Genomic DNA, 14,220 nt, shown 5'->3' on the forward strand with positions numbered 1-14,220 from the left:
ATGTCCACCAGGGGATCTTCCCAACCCAGGGATCGAGCCCAGGTCTCTGACACTGCAGGTGGATTCTTTACCAGCTGAGCCACCAGGGAAGTCCCTGGATAAGGTACCAGAGATCTTGTACTCTCTTGTTGGTTTACGTGATTACCTCATCATATCAGCGATTCCTGCTGCCTTTTCCTCATCACACACAATAGATAAACTCTTGCCTTATATGACTCAATGTCTGTCCAAAGACTTAGAGGTAAGAGTCAAAGGGGACTTTTAGTCAATCATTTTAAAAGACAGTTAATTTAATGCATTATTTTTTTTTAATTTTTTATTTTTAAACTTTACAATATTGTATTAGTTTTGCCAAACATCGAAATGAATCCGCCACAGGTATACCTGTGTTCCCCATCCTGAACCCTCCTCCCTCCTCCCTCCCCATACCCTCCCTCTGGGTCGTCCCAGTGCACCAGCCCCAAGCATCCAGTATCATGCATCGAACCTGGACTGGCAACTCGTTTCATACATGATATTATACATGTTTCAATGCCATTCTCCCAAATCTCCCCACCCTCTCCCTCTCCCACAGAGTCCATAAGACTGATCTATATTTTTTTTAAAGTAATTTAAATTACAAAAAAAATGATAGATTTGAAAGCTATACCTAAAAAGTTAGAAGTCAGAAGCAATAGTATAAGTTTATATTTGTTTCAGTTTTAAAATGTGCAACACCTTCCTTATCATAGAAACTAGAGAAAACACAGTTCAACTTTGATTAAATCGAGTGCAAAATACTTGGCATGTGAAAATGACAAAAATACAATTAACGATATGCTCTCTTTTAGCAAGGGCTCCCTGGTCGGTCCATGGCAAAGCATTTGCCTGCAAATGCGGGAGACACAGGTTTGATCCCTGGGTCAGGAAAATCCCCTGGAGGAAGAAATGGCAACCACTCCAGTATTTCTGCCTGGGAAACCCCATGAGCAGAGGAGCCTAGCAGGCTACAGTCTATGGGGTCTCAAAGTGTTGGAAGCAGCTGAGCACACACACACACACACACACACTGAAAAGTGTAATTATCACATCTGTTATAAAGAAAGATGTCTGAAACAGAATCCACTTAAAGATTGAGCTCCAGTCAGAGAGGTCCCTGAGCCTGCCAGTTATTCCCTTCTAACACCATGAGCAATGCCCCCAACAAAGTCCAAAATTCTTCCCTGAGCCTGAATTGACTAACCCCAGAAAGTTGGGTAACATAAGATCCTCTAATATTAAAGAAACTTAGAAATCCCTGTTCTCCAAGGCCAGGTTTTTGAATAAGTAGCTGAGGCCAATGACATCTAGTGATTTTCATTTCATCTTCATTATCTGCAAGAAGGATTAGGTACACACACCTGACCTTTTTGACTACTAATTTCTAAAATTGCTTTGACAAGACTCTCCCGATATTCAATACAATACCCACTATACACTGAGAAAGGAAATAATGTATTCGATATTTCATATAGTATAGGCATTTTTCCATTATTCAATCTTATGCTATCTAGTAGACAGTATATGTGCTACTAAATCAGCTGATTTTTCTTAATGTGTAATAAAATAAATAGTTTGAAATAAATAGTTTGGAACTACCGTACCTTCAGATGTACGCATTCTACGGACTCCAAATTAGAGAGTGATGGCTTTAATTTAATATCAACCCATCTGTTTGGGAAACAGATTTTATATTAACTATAGGTCTAGTCAATATCCAGTACTTTATGTTGTAGTTTTCACAACACAGAGTACACAAAATTATTTTTGAAAAGAGCCAGAGGGGAGTTGAATTGAATCATCTCCCTTTCCTTATTATCAATTATTTGTACAATCTTCAAACATTTTTTTGTAGTGTTTGCTTTTACTTTTTTAACTAATTGTTATGTTTTATGGTGAGGCTATTTAGATATCATAGACTGCTACATAGAACTTGTTTTATCTTTGACTGTAGAAAAGTTGATTCTATGTAAAAGCAAATTAAATAATGAAAGAGAATGTTGAATGATATAATCAAATGAAGCCTTTGGCACCCACATTCTATATGGCTCAACTACATTATTTTTCACCTGAAATCATGTGAACTGATTATAGGCCTTGAGATACACAATAAGAAGATTATCACCCATGTAGTCAGTTCAGTCACTCAGGCGTGTCCAACTCTTTGTGACCCCATGGACTGCAGCATGCCAGGCCTCCCTATCCATCACCAACTCCCGGAGTTTTCTCAAACTCATGTCCATCGAGTCAGTGATGCCATCCAACCATCTCATCCTCTGTCGTCCCCTTCTCCTCCCGCCTTCAATCTTTCCCAACATCAGGGTCTTTTCTAATGAGTCAGCTCTTCGCATCAGGTGGCCTAAGTCATCTATTTAAACCTTTGTTTAAGAACATAAGGTATGTAAAAGAAATGGTGGTTTCTAATATTCTGAATGTGGCTGAATCTACGAAGCATCCCCAATAAAATGACGATTTCCTTTAGAAAGCACTTCAGAAATCACTAATAAAAATTTAAGATGCACTTGCAGCTTAAACTAATTCATAAATTATGATTCATGTGTGCTTGCTCGGTCGTCTCCCACTCTTTGAGACCCCATGGACTCGCCAGGCTCTTCGGTCCATGGAAGTTTCCAGGCAAGAATGCTGGAATGGGTTGCCCTTTCCTTCTCCCAGGACTCTTTGCAACCCAGGGATCGAACCCGTGTCTCATGTGTCTCCTGCACTGGCAGGCAGATATTTTACCACTGAGCCACCTGGGAAGCCCCAATTCACAAATTATATTTGCTTTTTTATTACTAAAGATGTATACATTTTCTAAAGTTTATACTATTGGCGGATTTTCCCTCAAATCTGTTTTTCTAGTAAATGAATTCTACTTGCAAATAAATTGAATGATTGAATAAAATAATACTTAATCTTACTGAGAATTTTTATGACCATTCTACCCTGAATATAGTCTTCTTTTGCTATCTCCAGTCTATTTACTTTTGATGCTTACTAAATGTTAGAACAATTTAACAACTGGTAACACCAATACACAGAGAAGGCAATGGCACCCCACTCCAGTACTCTTGCCTGGAAAATCCCATGGACGGAGGAGCCTGGAAGGCTACAGTCCATGGGGTCGCTGAGGGTCGGACATGACTGAGCGACGTCACTTTCACTTTTCACTTTCATGCATTGGAGAAGGAAATGGCAACCCACTCCAGTGTTCTTGCCTGGAGAATCTCAGGGACAGGGGAGCCTGGTGGGCTGCCGTCTATGGGGTCGCACAGAGTCGGACACCACTGAAGATACTTAGCAGCAGTAGCAGCAGTAACACCAATACCAGAGACAGGAAATACCTGATTTAAAATTTTGTTCTTTCTGACAAAGTGGCAGGAAGTTGTTCAAAATCAAAGAATATTCAGTGAAGTATTATTTGCATTATATTGTTAGTTAAGCCTCAAAATAGAATATTTTGCTCTATTAATTAATTAACAAAAATCTCTTATTTTAAAATATTTTCAAAAAAAATCTGGAATGAGAATCTAGGGTTAGATTTCCCTTCAACAAGTCATTGATGATTTAGGCACATATGAGTCAAATTGCATAACATGTCACCATTATTGAAAAAAAGCAGTTATTTGATTTTGAATAGTTTACATTTTCAGTTCGAAACCATTGTTTTCCTGTTGATGTTGGATGTCCAAGTTGGATGCTGATAGAATGATTGCCCTATTTGACTTTAGAAAATGTGGTCGATGAAATAAAACTATGACACTTGTCTAAACAAAGCAACTGTCAACTCACATCACAGACTCCTTCTAAATACAGGACTCCAGTACATTAAATTTGTTTTTCTTTAATGAACCTAAGCCTTTTCACTGTCATTACTCATGCCTTCTAAAAACAGTGGAAAATGCAATACATTACTCAACTGAGAGCGTTTGTCTTGAGGTGCATATTTTATTGATGTAAATACATGGGATTTTGGCCCACTCAACTACTGATGTTTTGATTTTATAGAAATTCTGTGTCATTTTTGAAATTACTCCATCCTCTTCCCAGAGACTCTAGTGGTGACATACAAGATTGTTAGGCTTAGACTGCTTGAAAATTATTATTAAAAAAGCATGCTAGGTGAGAAGTGCATGTTGATTATGATTTTTGACTCATATATATACATAGAGATCAGTTGCTCAGTTGTGTCCGACTCTTTGCGACCCCATGAATCGCAGCACACCAGGCCTCCCTGTCTATCACCAACTCCTGGAGTTCACTGAGACTCACGTCCATCGAGTCAGTGATGCCATCCAGCCATCTCATCCTCTGTCATCCCCTTCTCCTCCTGCCCCCAATCCCTCCCAGCATCAGAGTCTTTTCCAATGAGTCAACTCTTAGCATGAGGTGGCCAAAGTACTGGAGTTTCAGCTTTAGCATCATTCCTTCCAAAGAAATCCCAGGGCTGATCTCCTTCAGAATGGACTGGGTGGACCTCCTTGCAGTCCAAGGGACTCTCAAGAGTCTTCTCCAACACCACAGTTCAAAAGCATCAATTCTTTGGCGCTCAGCCTTCTTCACAGTCCAACTCTCACATCCATACATGACCACAGGAAAAACCATAGCCTTGACTAGACGGACCTTTGTTCACAAAGTAATGTCTCTGCTTTTGAATATGCTATCTAGGTTGGTCATAACTTTCCTTCCAAGGAGTAAGCATCTTTTAATTTCATGGCTGCAGTCACCATCTGCAGTGATTTTGGAGCCCAGAAAAATAGTCTGACACTGTTTCCACTGTTTCTCCATCTATTTCCCATGAAGTGATGGGACCGGATGCCATGATTTTCGTTTTCTGAATGTTGAGCTTTAAGCCAACTTTTTCACTCTCCACTTTGACTTTCATCAAGAGGCTTTTGAGTTCCTCTTCACTTTCTGCCATAAGGATGGTCTCATCTGCATATCTGAGGTTATTGATATTTCTCACAGCAATCTTGATTCCAGCTTGTGTTTCTTCCAATCTAGCGTTTCTCATGATGTACTCTGCATATAAGTTAAATAGCGATATAGATATATAGATATACATGTATATATCTAGATATGCATACTGATGGCTCAGTGGTAAAGAATCTGCCAACAATACAAGAGACATAGGAAACCTGGGTTCTATCCTTGGGTTGAGACTATCCCCAGGAGAAGGAAATGGCAACCCACTCCAGTATTCTTGCCTGGAGAATTCCACGGATACAGGCAGGCTACAGTCCAAAGGGTTGCAAAGAGTTGGACACAAGTGAGTAGCCCAGCCCAGCACATACAGCCCAGCTTTCACGTATGAAACACATTGTTCAACTTTCTGTTATTGTTTTTTCTGCAGTTCTCTTTTCCTTTGTCAGTATTCCCAGGTTAGAGTCCAGCCTTCTCAGTACAGCTATATAATTGTTGCTAATAAACAGTGTTTCTAATTTGTTTTAGCATTTCCACTAACAGCTTCAGTGAATTGGATCTTTAAGACAGAATCATGTGTTCAAACATTTACTGCTTGCAATACATGACTTTCGATTTTTAAACTTCCAAAATATAGCATGCTATATTGAAATATTCCATCTCTTGGTAGACAGAATAAACTACATGGGCTTCCCAGGTGGTGCCAGTGATAAAGAACCCACCTGACGATGCAGAGGATGTAAGAGACTCGAGTTTGATCCCTGGGTTGGGGCGATTCCATGGAGGAGGAAGTGACTACTCACTCTAGTATTCTTGCTTGGAGAATCCCGTGGACAGAGGAGACTGGTGGGCTATAGTCCATAGGGTCATAAAGTGTTGGATACGACTGAAGTGACTTAGCACACATACACCCATTTTGCAGAGGGTTTCTTTATTGCAATGGCCTATCTACCATAGAAATGTAATGGGCTTCATCCTTTTGGTGGCAAAGAAATCACATGTCTAAACTAAGGCACAATCGTTAAATGAATGCATAAGTTGACAGGGAAAACTTCATGTAATAATGAGTGTCTTTGAATGTTATAAACTTCTAGCTTCTTATATACCTGGTGGACTTTTTCCCATAGGTGTGATATTAGTATAACTTTTCTGTGAATTATTCTGCATTTAATTTATCTCTGCAGTGAAAAAGCCAATGAAATAGTCTATCAGTTAGTTTGTTAAAAAAAAAAAAAAAAAAACTAAGTAGAATTTTGTTTCTTATAGTTGAACCAAATTAAAATGTGTTTGAAAGTGTTTAGTTAAAGGAACATTCCCCGTAAAAAATCTTGACATTACAAGAACTAAAAAAAATTAAAATAAATTTTTATAATATCTCATCAGAAAAAAAAAGTACTGTTTTTTTTTTCCTTTGAAACTTAAAGTAGCATTTTCCTTCTTTTGATTTTTCTGGTAGAAAAATTAGGTAAAGTTAATGCACATGAAAATTAGATTTCCTTTGCCATTGCCTTTAAGTGGTGAGGCCTTATTATGTCACCAACATAAATTCTATTTTTAAGGTTATTGATTTAATGGAATAATTTAGATGCTCATTCTTTTATTCAGGAAAATAAATTAGCTTCTACTAGGTATTCATTAGTACAAATTACACAGGACTGAAAGCAGTGTAATCATATGAGTGATAAATCATAAAAAAATATTGACTTAATATTTGCTCCTGAGAAAAGGAAAATAGTGCCAATTTGAAATGAACAATCTTAAATCAAAAAGAAAACAGGAAAAAAAGAGAACTTAGAATAATCAAGTCCATTCATTATTTGCCTCCTATATGAACAACATAAGGACTATATTATAACATTTAATCAATAGGCATAAATATTCAACCTGTCCACCTGTTCTCTGCCTTATGAAATCATTATATGCAAATCAAGATTTACATTCACACTTGAAAAACATGCTATTTCCATTATCAAATGAGATAATCCTTACTTTGGACAAAAATTGAATGTTAATCTTTTGAAGTTATTGTATTTATGTGTGTGTGCTTAGTTCTTCAGTCATGTCTGACTCTTGGTGACCCTATGGACTAGCCCACCTGGCTCCTCTGTCCATGGGATTGTCCAGGCAAGAATACTGGAGTGGGTTGCCATCCCCTCCTCCAAGAGATCTTTACCCACCCAGGGATCAAACCCATGTCTCCTGAGGCTCCTGTATTGCAGAATTCTTTATTTTTTTTGAACCACCAGAAAAGCCCCTATTATGTTTATACCCAGGCCTAATATTTCTACTAAATTTGTTTCTTTCCATCTGACAAGATAGTTGAAATAAAGGAAAATAAGTGACCACATAAATTTCAAAACTAATGTTTTAGAGTGCTCAAATGTATAATATTTTCAATTAAGTTTAGCTTTAGCCTTTATTTTCTTGGGCTTCAAATCAATGTAGATGGTGACTGCAGCCATGAAATTAAAAGATGATTACTCCTTGGAAGGAAAGTTATGACCAATCTAGACAGCATATTAAAAAGCAGAGACACTACTTTGCCAACAAAGTTCCATTTAGTCAAGGCTATGATTTTTCCAGTGGTCATGTATGGATGTGAGAGTTGGACTATAAAGAAAGCTGAGCACCGAAAAATTGATGCTTTTGAACTGTGGTGTTGGAGAAGACTCTTGAGAGTCCCTTGGACTGCAAGGAGATCCAAGCAGTCCATCCTAAAGGAGATCAATCCTGAATATTCATTGGAAAGACTGATGTTGAAGCCGGAACTCCAATAGTTTGGCCACCTGATGCAAATAACTGACTCACTGAACTGGATTGATGTAGAAGAATCATAAATAGTTCTGTAGACTCTCTCTATTGAAAGAAAGATTGAAGGCAGGAGGAGAAGGGGATGACAGAAGTTGGGATGATTGGATGGCATCACCGACTCAATGGACATGAGTTTGAGTAAACTCCGGGAGTTGGTGATGGACAGGGAGGCCTGGCGTGCTGCAGTCCATGGGGAAGCTAAGAGTTGGACACAAATGAGCGACTGAACTGAACTGGATTGATGTAGAAGAATCATAAATAGTTCTATAGAATCTCTCATACACACATGCAATAGCTTACCATTTAATTTCAACCTTAAAACGTCTGTTTATTAAAAATAGATTGGGTTTGGAATAAGTGGTTTAATATTTTTCCTCACTTATATATAATACTGGGTACTACTATTAAAAGTAAGAAGAATTATGTTGATTCACAAAATTAAATAAAATTTCTGAATTTAAAATTTAGGTAATTGTAATATGTCTAAATCTTCTTCCAGGAAGATAATTATGTAATTATTTTGTTTTAATTGAGATAAATGTTGTGAGGGGTAAGGGTAACGTAGAAAAAGGAACATATTTATGGACGAAGGTTAGTGGTATAATTTCCTTGCCATTGAAGCTTATTGTTTTGAAAATGGGTGCATGTAACCTGAGTGTCTTTATTTTAGTGCAGTCACCTAGTACTTAGTTTGGCCCATATTTCTATAAGAGAGTTTCAATATGTATATTTCCTTTATGTTGATTGTCACGTGGTATTTCTTTCACAAATGTATAAAAATTCACCATTTAAAAAAAATTTTAACAAGTAAAAATTAGGCAGCATGTTCTAGGCATTGTTTCAATATCGCTTATTTATTCAAGCAGATTGAAGTAATAATTACATATTATGGCCATGGTAGAAGACAAGATGTTTCTCAGCCACTATTTTAGGAAAATATGAAATCACCATTAATCCTAAACAGCTGTTTCACTATACAACACATGTAACATACAGGTGATACTATCCGAAGTTTCTCAACTTTGTAAAGAACTATAAAGTTTATAGCTAAATTTAACATCAACATGGAAAAATAAGTAGAAAGTATGTACAACTTGTAGGACTGTATTTTTTTGGAGTTGGTGATGGATAGGGAAGCTTGGCGTGCTGCAGTCTATGGGGTCGCAAAGAGTTGGACACGACTGAGCGATTGAACTGAACTGATTAGGAAAAATAATGATTTCATAAAGAGAAATCCTTAAAATCTAGAATATTACAATATTCCTAAAGCCAGGCACTTTAATGTAACTAATTTGATATAGCCTCTCAGGATCAGTCACATTTTTCCTGTAAAGTGACAGATAATCAATATTTTCAAGCTTTGAGAGCTTTGGGAACTTCATCAAATAGGTCAACAGTTTGCAATGTGAAAGCAGACAATATGTAATCAAGTGATGAAGGTGGCTGTGTACCAGTAAAGCTAATTTATGGGCATGCTAAGTTGCTTCAGTTGTTTCCAACTCTTTGTGACCCTATGGACCATAGCCCACTAGCATCCTCTGTCCATGAGATTGTCCAGGCAAAAGGAATAGGTTGCCATGCCCTCCTCCAGGAAATCTTCCTGACCCAGGGACTGAACCCATGTCTCTTACATCTCCTGCATTGGCAGACAGGTTCTTTATCACTAGCACCACCTGAGAAGCCCAAAGTGACAGTGTTAGTCACTCAGTCATCAACTCTTTACAATCCCATGGACTGTAGCCAATCAGGCTCCTCTGTCCATAGAATTCTCTAGGCTGTGGTGGATAACCATTCCCTTTTCCTTGGGATCATCCCAGCCCAGAGATCAAACCTGGCTCTCCTGCATTGCAGGCAGACGCTACCATCTGAGCCCCCAGGGACATTAATTTATGGGCACTGAGATTTTAATTGTATATGATTTCAAATGTCAGGGCTTCCCTCATAGCTCAGTTGGTAAAGAATCCACCTGCAATGCAGAAGACCCCAGTTCGATTCCTGGGTTGGGAAGATCCTCTGGAGAAGGGATAGGCTATCCACTCCAGTATTCTTGGGCTTCTCTTGTGGCTCAGCAGGTAAAGAATTTGCCTGAAATGCGGGAGACCTGGGTTCAACCCCTGGGTTGGGAATTTCCCCTGGAGAAGGGAAAGGCTACCTACTCCAATATTCTGGCCTGAATGCCATGGACTGTATAGTCCATGGGGTCACAAAGAGTTGGACAGGACTGAGTGACTTCACTTTCAAAGGTCAGAAAATATAATTATTCTCTCAAGTTTTCAACCTCTTAAATAGGTAAACATCATTCTTAGCTTGCTAGTCATACAAAAATGGGGAGAGGGGAGTCATATATGGTTGACTTCTGGGATGGACACTTTAACAGAGTGAGCTCAAAGCTTGGGCACTAAATGGTAACTGTAGATAGTCCCTTTAACCTCTACTCTACCCTATATCATTGCTTTAGGCCAAAGGATGAGTCATTCCTCTGATTGGATGAGGCGTGAACATGAGCTCCCTGATGGGGTGACGTGAAGGCACTCGGTACCTCAAGTATGAAGTCAAGATGTCTATGTCATCCGTTACTTGGTAATAGTTAAACAATATTGAAAACTCATTTTTATTGGGTTTCAAAAGACCTGCTCTGCAGAATTGGATTGACAAAATGGTCTTGTCAAAGTGTCATCTGTCCATGCCCATAACTTGTTTATTCAGCCCCTATGCTGGAAAGTTTAAATCAAAATATAAAAGCAACTCCTTTAGACTTTAACAGTAAGGTTACTTATAGGTCCCCCAAATAACCCAACAGGTATCGGTATATTGATAGCCCACCATTCTGATGGGCTGTGTATGTGTGTGCTCAGTCACTCAATCTTGTCCAAATCTTTGAGACCTCATGGACTATAGACTGCCAGGTTCCTATGTCCTTGGAATGCTCCAGGCAAGAATACTGCATTGGGTTGCCATTTCCTCTTCCCAAATACTGGATTGGGTTGCTTTTGAACTGTGGTATTGGAGAAGACTCTTGGGATTCCCCTGGACTGCAAGGAGATCCAACCAGGCAATCCTAAAGGAAATCAGTCCTAAATATTCATTGGAAGGATTGATGGCTGAATCTGAAGCTCCAGTTTACTTTGGCCACCTGAGGTGAAGAACTGACTTATTGGAAAAGACCCTGATGCTGGGAAGGATTGAAGGCAGGAGGAAAAGGGGAAGACAGAGAATGAGATGGTTGGATGGCATCACCGACTCAATGGACATGAGTTTGAGCAGGTTCAGGGAGTTGGTGATGGACAGGGAGGCCTGGCATGCTATTGTCCATGGGGTCGTAAAGAATCAGCCATGACTGAGCGACTGACTTGAAATGAGCTTCCTCTTCCAGGGGATCTTCTTGACTCAGGTATTGGACCCAAGTCTCTTGCATTGGCAGGTGGGTTCATTTCCACTGCACCACCAGGAGAAGTCCCCGATTGGGCTATTGTGGTTTGCAAAATGTGGTCTGGCTACCTTGTCTCAGAGTTGCTGAGAATGGCAAGGGGAACTCCTCCTCCCTTGAACAAATTCATTCTATTTTTGTTAGTTATTTATTTGGTTTTACAAGATTCATCTAAAGAATTGGTACACTTTACTGATATATATATATACACATATATATGTATGTAAATGGCTACATGTACATCTATACATATAATATGTATATCTATACATATTAACATGTATAGATATAATACTATAATAATACTATATAGTATTATAGTATTTTATATATATAGTATTATTATAATACTATAATATATATTATAATAATGCTATATAGTATAGATATAATACTATAATAATACTATAATAATATGTATGCTTGGAGAAGGCAATGGCACCTCACTCCAGTACTCTTGCTTGGAAAATCCCATGGATGGAGGAGCCTGGTAAGCTGCAGTCCATGGCGTCGCTAAGAGTTGGACAAGACTGAGCGACTTCACTTTCACTCTTCACTTTCATGCATTGGAGAAGGAAATACCGACTCCAGTATTCTTGCCTGGAGAATACCAGGGACGGGGAGCTTGGTGGGCTGCCGTCTATAGGGTCGCACAGAGTCGGACACGACTGAAGCGACTTAGCAATTAGCAATATGTATGCTGCTGCTGCTGCTGCTGCTAAGTTGCTTCAGTCGTGTCCGACTCTGTGAGACCCTATAGGCCGCAGCCCACCAGGCTCCCTCATCCCTGGGATTCTCCAGGCAAGAACACTGGAGTGGGTTGCCATTTCCTTCTCCAATGCATGAAAGTGAAAAGTGAAAGTGAAGTTGCTCAGTCCTGTCCAACTCTTAGCGACCCCATGGACTGCAGCCTACCGGGCTCCTCCGCCCATGGGATTTTTCAGGCAAGAGGACTGGGGTGCCATTGCCTTCTCTGAATAATATGTATATATATATCCATATATATGTATGTGAAGTTCTAGTTCACTGATTTTCAAATATATATATGTATACATTTGAAAATATATATGTATATATATATTTGAAAAATATATATATTTGAATATATATTGAAATATATATATTGAAAAAAATATATATAGAAATATACATATTGAAAAATATATATATATTTGAAAATCAGTGAACTAGAGCTTTAGTACCTTTATTAGAGCAATATTTCAATGGAAATAAACAAACTCAAACTTCATTTTTGTTCCTCATTAGTTGGAAGCTTCTCTCACTTACACAACAAGGTCATCCAGAATCTACTATCATGTTGCTTTCCAAAATTTCCCCAGACCCTCCCATAATGGGCTGCACTCCTCATATGGATCTGAAAACCTGAATTTTATATGATCTTCTACATTGATTTGCATCTATTTTAAACTCTCTTCTCATTTTTTTTCCTACCAATCTCAAAAAGCCAGCTTTTGTTTCTGGACTGGTATAGTTTGATATTTCCTAATCATTATTTGTATAACTATTTTTTTCACAAATACAATTAAATTGAGGAATATAATCTGTTATTACTTAAAAATGTTCTAGAATGTTTTGAATAAAAATATGTATTCAATGAATATTTTCTTATGATTACATATTATTTTTGTCATTATAAAAATGTCGTGTTATTAAATATGTCAAAGAATCTTTTAGGAAAGCTGGCACAGTCCTCAGTGATGTTTATATGCACTGTTATATAGAATCTCTTCATTTAAGATTACATCTATATTAGCATGATTATTATTAGCTTATATCTGGCCTTTCAAAACTACCACAGCAAACCAACCAGAGTATTTTTCCTTTGAGTTTCACAAACTTTAGGAGGAGTAGATTATTAAACAAACTATTTGAATTATTTCAGAACACCAAGACAATTTTGTTTCTTCACCGAGTGCTGTATTAGTGTATTTAGATCTCAACGTCTAAAAGGTGTGACATCTCCATTTTATTTCCCTATACTTGGGCAAGAGTGGAATTTTCATGGAGAAAATAACACCAAACACATTTTCAGTAATAGCAATGAAATGAGAGTCTGGAGAACAGTGGTATTCTGAATATCAGCAAGAGATAGAAGTTACCCTTGAGCCATTCCAAGGGGCACAATTAATGATTGAGTTGTGTTTGCTGTTTACATTGTTTGTTCAATAACATCATGGCTTGAGATTTATGTAATTAGTTTCATCAATAAGAGTTGCTCAGTATGCAACACAGGATGTGAGCTGTCTGAAGCAGAGGGTCACTTTGCCAGACCAGATCTGGAGGGTGGAATCTGAGGTAGAGAGGCCACTCCTAGAGGTATGACAGTGGGTGGCACTCCTCTGTGACATGTCTCCTCACCAGCATCCACTGTGCTCCACCAGGTAGACCACTGAATCTTTCTTTCTACCACACCCTTGTATCTGCATGGGCTCCTTGCGTATTTGGAACGAGGCACTCTTTTCTCGAGACTCGTAACTGTAAAACAGTGGTTTCTTTTTACCAAGAGCCCTGAACCAGCTCATAAGTCCACTCCCACTGACACCCAAATCTGCCACAAACCTGGGCACAGAGAATGGCAAAAATACAATGGAAAGATTGCTTAATCACGAAATCCCTTCACTTTTTGCCATGTTCTACTGGCTAAAATCGAGTCATGATCCCCTCACGTATAGAAAGAGAAGATATTGTTGACTGCACAGCAAAGAGTGAAACTCATGGGACCTCTTTGGGCATACTATGTATTAGTATTAGAGTATTAATATCTCTATACATGTGACAGTGTCAGATGCTATTTATACGTCAATATATATTTGCACAAGCTTCCCAGGTGATGCAAGTGGTAAAGAACCCTCCTGCCAATGGCTGAAGACAGAGGAGGTGTGGAATCGACCCTTGGGTTGGGAAGATCCCCTGGAGAAGGAAATATTTGTATATTTTACTCTGAACTGCTACTTTCTTCTTAGTTTTTAAATAAAATATCAGATATAAAATCGGACCAAAGGTAACTTTTAGTGATTCCA

Source organism: Bubalus kerabau, chromosome 12 (genome assembly GCF_029407905.1).
Source record: "Bubalus kerabau isolate K-KA32 ecotype Philippines breed swamp buffalo chromosome 12, PCC_UOA_SB_1v2, whole genome shotgun sequence".
NCBI lineage: Eukaryota > Metazoa > Chordata > Mammalia > Artiodactyla > Bovidae > Bubalus > Bubalus kerabau.